This window comes from Microcaecilia unicolor, chromosome 11 (assembly GCF_901765095.1).
Source record: "Microcaecilia unicolor chromosome 11, aMicUni1.1, whole genome shotgun sequence".
NCBI lineage: Eukaryota > Metazoa > Chordata > Amphibia > Gymnophiona > Siphonopidae > Microcaecilia > Microcaecilia unicolor.
The window spans coordinates 170585610-170591609 of NC_044041.1; positions in this window are offsets into that span (position 1 = coordinate 170585610).

Consider the following 6000-nt stretch of genomic DNA (forward strand, 5'->3'; position numbering starts at 1 on the left):
ATCGGCGCCAGGACAGGAGGCAGTAAGACAGTCTGCAGCTGCACTGGGCAGGAAATAAGCGGTGGATTTTCCCAAGTCCATCTTAATAATGGCTTACGGACTTTTCTTTTAGGAAGTTATCTAAACCTTTTTAATACAGCTCTTTGAGCAGGGACTGTCCTTCTATGTTAAATTGTACAGCGCTGCGTAACCCTAGTAGCGCTTTAGAAATGTTAAGTAGTAGTAGTAGTAATACCCTGCTAAGCTAACTGCTTGTATCATATTATCTGCATAGAATTCCAGAGTTCAATTACACACTGAGTGAAGAAATATTTTCTCTGGTTTGTTTTAAATTTGCATGCTCCTTAGCCCTAGTATGTTTGGAAAGAGTAAACAAGCAATTGATGTCTACCTGTTCCACTCCACTTAGTATTTTATAGACATCTATCATATCTCCTTTCAGCTGTCTCTTCTCCCAGCTGAACAGCCCTAACCGCTTTAGCCTTTCCTCATAGTGAAGTCGTCCCATCCCCTTTATCATTTTCGTCATCCTTCTCTGTACCTTTCTAATTCCGCAATATCTTTTTTGAGATGCAGTGACCAGAATTGCACATAATATTCAAGGTGCGGTCGCACCATGGAGCAATACAAAAGCAAATGCAGACAGACCTTCACGAACCACAGCATAAGGAGCTATAAAGTAGAAAGAGAAGCACACATGCAAAGACTGAAATAGAAAGCCTGAGAAACAAGATTTTCTGCAATGGAACACTAAGGAAAGAGGAATGGAAATGGAGATGGTCTTGAACTGAACAAAAATACAATAGGTAAAAAAAAATGCAGGATCCCAAAGCTGATATCTTTCAATCACTGAAAAATTGAAGTAAAAATGTTTCTTTGTAGTTTTGTTGTCTTATCTTTTTATTTTTTTGTTCCTGCTCTCGTTTTCCATTTTCTCCTTGTTGAATTTTTCCCAAGTTCTTTCCTATGGTCTCTTTTCCATTTTCTTTTTCTTTTCCCTGTCTTATTGCCTTCCTCCACCCTTCCATTTCTATGTGAAAATGAACTTTCTCCATTTCTTTAGTCTGCCTGTCTATCCACCAAAGCTAGATTTTGTCCCTCCATACCTCCTTCTCTTTACCTTGCTGTTTTCAATATCCTTTATTTTAATCTCAGCTAACTAGGAGATTCCAATCTCCCACTCAGTTCCCCTTTTTTCCTTTTCTGGTCTTTCACTATTTCCACGGTCTTTGGTCCCCTCCAGGTGTGAACAGGGCAACTTCTGCATTTACAACACTTTTTCAGCAGTACTTCCTCCCTTTATGGCACACATAATATGCATGCTTATGTATACGCGTTAATGGCATGGAAACACCATCACTGTACATGTGCAAAAAAACAGCGTTTTTTCAGGCTGCCATTCCAGCATAAAACAAATGCGCATGCATTTTGTCAAATCCTCCATGTAATAGTGCGATTTAACCCTGCATAAATGAGTTTATCTTGTTGGGCTGACTGGATGGACCATTCAGGTCTTTATCTGCCGTCAATTCATTTACTATGTTATGCTTGCAACATCACAGAGGTATTTTTCTAAAATAAGTTTTGCGGTACAGAACTATCTGTGTGTGGCTCGAGAGCACAACTTTCTGCATGGGGCCCTCAGTGTTGTGATCCAGATTTTTCTAGTTAGCAGGGCTTGGGGCCAGCTGCAGCAATGATGTGGTCCGGCTGCTGAAGGAAGAGGGGGGAGGCTGAGGCAAAAGTGGACAGCCAGGCTTCTTTCATTTGTACAAGGCCTCAGTCCTATCTACTCTCTGTCTCCATAGTCCCTGTTTGATCTCTCCTTCTCTCACTCTACATCAGGCCTTTCCCTCTCGTTTCGCTCCTTTCTTTGTTTTTTTTCCCTCTCCCTCACTCCATGTTTCAGTCTTTCTCCCCTTATTTTCTTCGCATTATATGGTCCTCCTGCTATTCACTTTTCCATTTTATCTTTCTGAACTCTCCCTCCTCTCCAACTCTCCCTGTTTGGAGCTGCCAAAGGGGCCTGATTTTTGAGAGGGAGATTTTAAGGCATACACTCAACCCCACCCACTCCACCCAGCCCTGCCCCCTCTGCCTCCTAGCTCCACCCCCTGGCTCACCAAAATTCCATGGCTGCAGTGCAGCATAGAGAATGACACGGGGATAACATTTGTCCCCGTCCTCACCCCGTCCCTATGGATTCTGTCTCCATCCCCACCCCGTCCCCGCAGGCCCCATCTCTGTTCCTGTCCCGTCCCCGCAGGCCCTGTCTCCATCCCTGCCCCATCCTCGTGGGCTCTGTCCTCATCTGCAGAAGCCTCTAACACTTATGATTTTATATTTAAATCTTTTTATTAAAGTAAAAAAATGAATATGCTATGAAACTGTTGTGTATAAATTACAAATAGAAAGCAATAACAATGAGCAACTATAATAACCCCACCACCACCCTCTACCCTTCCAACCCCAACAATAGCTGACTTCTACTACCCCAAGGAATCCTAATCCACCCTGTTAAAATGTCCAGGGGTACAAAATACAACCCGTTCTGTATGCCCTAGAGGACAGAAATATGCCTTCTGAAGCACTGTTATGATTTTTTAATCTGTGGATGAATAAGAAGTCATCAACAATCTTGGGATTCAGTCTAGCTCTCCTGTCTTCCACAGTCCCTCCTGCAATAGAAGATGTCTTCTAACAAGATGTGCTGGTAGCAGGATGTACAGGATCCCCCATGCAAATTTTGCTAGCTGTGGCTCTTATGTTTGCTTGTTTTTCCAAAAAATAAAAATAGTGTCGTCTGTATTAATCAAACATAAATTATAGTCCAGTTCATTAACAGGCTTCAAAGTAGAAAGTGACACGGGGACAAAGTATGTCCCTATCCTCACGGGCTCTGTCCCCGTCCCTACCCCATCCTCGTGGACTCTGTCCCCGTCCCCATCCCGCGGTTACTGCAGGTCCCCGTGTCATTCTCTAGTGCAGCACCAATAAGCCACCTCCCTCCAGTAGCAGGAGACACCTTAATAAATCATCATCTCCTGCTCAGTGTTGCCAACCTAGCTTATTTCCCGCGAGTTTGTGCTTGTTATTTTTTAAAGTTGTGGGTTTTTTTTTTTCTGAACTCGCGGCCGCAGGACCAATTTCGCTCTCATTGTGAGACTAGGTCTTGTGGCAGCAGGAGTTGACATCTTATTAACGCATCTCCTGCTGTCGATGGAGGGAGAGGCTGCTGAGCGGAAGTTCTTCGCTCACCAGCGGCGGGTATACGGGAGATGGTCTGTGAAAGTGGGACTCTCCCGCTGAATGCAGGAGACTCGGCAAGTCTGCCTGTCTGATGTCACTCCTTTCATCCATCTCTCTTTTCTTCCCTTCTCTGCTGCTCTTTTAATCTTTCCTTCTTCATCCTGTCTCCTTTCCCATTATCTTCCTCTCCCTTTCTTCTCTTTTCCTGTCTGTCTGCCTGTCTCTTGATTACAGAATTTGACAAATTGTTTATAAAGAAAGGCATGACATTTTTAAAAACAAGGCTAAACCTCACAATCTATTGTTAACCATAGAAGCCTGAACAAAACAGGTAAAAAGCACCTACCCAGCCTAATATTAGGGAAGTCAAAGCCTGAATCAGAGAGCTTCAGGATGCTGCTGAACTGGCAAAAAAAATAAGGGCAAAACCTGGGAGTAACAGATAGCCTCAGTCAGAGGAAAAAGCAGCTTTTGGACGGGAAATGAAAGAATTTTGTTTGCATGGAAACTTCTCCCACATCCAATCTGGACAGCTAGAAGCCACTTTGGGAATATAAGGCATGTGTTTATTCCTAAGGGCTGCAGCGCCAGTGCAAGGGTATTAGGTGGCCTAGACAAACTTACAGTCTTGCGCACCCCTCCCCCATTTAGTTGTTATCTGCTTAGAATTGGAGAACACTGAAATAAAAATGATTTAAAATGATATTTTCAGACCTCAAGGCCCTTCTTCCTTTGAAATTTTGATCACTGACCTGAACAGTCATGATTGCCCTGACACAATCCCCTCTGGAACAATTCTGTAAATATTAGGGCAGTATTTCGATAAAAATTTTAATAGTGATTAATCGCATGATTAAAGGCATGTAAACCCTCCATTGCTTAGAGTTACAACAAGTTGCAGTGGCAGAGGGGGGGGGGGGTATAACGTACCTTTAATCGCGTGATTAATCGCAATTACAAATTGTAATTGAAATGCAGCCCTAAAAAAATAAAGAATAAAATGTAATGAGAAGATAAGAAAATACAAAATACAAATTGAAAAATTAAGAATTAAAGAATCTAAAACAGCATGCAGAATAGCTATAAACAGCCTTACACTTTTCACAGCCTACTTCAGAAAATCAAAAAGGCATCATCAAACATCATGTGGTCAACATTCAGCATGGTTTAAACGAGAGCCAGACACCAATGTTCAGTGGCACTTAACCAGTAGTACCACTGAACATTGACCGTGACTGTCCTGGCACAATCTGGGCAGCTGCAGGGCAGTCTGGGGGTGAAGCAGGACCTGGAAGTTATGCAGGCTCTGGAGATATTCAGCACCAATGCCTGCATATCTAACCAGGCACATGGGACTGCACAAAAAGCAGTCCTTTCTTTCTGTATTTAAGAATTTATACTATCTCAGTGGAGCAACCAAAAGCGAGCGTGAACTTTGAATTAACACCATACAATTGAAAAGTAAAAAGTCAAAAACGGGGGAAAAGACCTCAGAAAGTGGTGACCTTCCACTCCGAAACTAGAGTGACTGAATTGTCCTGGTCATGGTTCTTTTCTATATAATCATCGGTCAAAAAACCCCCAGCCAACCAAAATGGTTGTGCAAAACTATTTATATCTCTTTTTTTTATTTATTTTTATTATTGCATTGTGTAAATACCAGAAATCGTGGCAAGAATTGCATCTAAACAACCAGTGCATCCCACTGCCAAACTGTAATTAATATTTATTTATTTATTTGTTGCATTTGTATCCCATATTTTCCCACCTATTTGCAGGCTCAATGTGGCTTACAATGTTCCGTCATGGCATTCGCCATACCAGAGTAAAAGATACAATTGGTATTACATAAAGAACATGGATGACATTTGAAAGTTTTGTGGTGATACTTTATGTAACTTTCTGTTTCCCTGCAGCGCCACTGCTGAGTCCGAACCTGCATTGATGATATTGGTATCCTGCATCCCTTGAAGAAGCCCTTTGGTGAAACGGGTCCTATGATCCATCAAAGGAACTGTAACGCATATTCCGAATGTTATCTCTCTATACCTGATCGCTTAATTCTATTATGCCATCCATGTTCTTTATGTAATACCAGTTGTATCTTTTACTCTGGTATGGCGAATGCCATGACGGAACATTGTAAGCCACATTGAGCCTGCAAATAGGTGGGGAAATGTGGGATACAAATGCAACAAATAAATAAATATTAATTACAGTTTGGCAGTGGGAAGCGATGGTTGTTTAGATACAATTTCTTTTTTTCTTTTATTCTTGCCACGATTTCTGGTATTTACACAATGGAATAAGAAAAATCAAAAAAAGAGATATAAATAGTTTTGCACAACCATTTTGGTTGGCTGGGGTTTTTGTTGACCGATGATTATATAGAAAAGAACCGTGACCAGGACGATTCAGTCACTCCAGTTTTGGAGTGGAAGGTCACCACTTTCTGAGGTCTTTTCCCTCGTTTTTGACTTTTTACTTTTCAATTGTATGGTGTTAATTCATATCAAAGTTCAAGCTCGCTTTTGGTTGCACTACTGAGGTTGACTTCAAGCGAGCTCCCCTTTTTTGTGTTTGTCACTTTGGCATATAACCTACACTATCTACCATTCTAGTCAGGGTCAGTGGCGTAGCCACTGGTGGGCCTGTTTGCCACCCCCAATACCGCTGCTGCCAGCAAACCCAAAATAATCAATACCAGCATTTTAAGCAGGGTTTGTTTGTGAGCTGTTCTCTGAATATTGG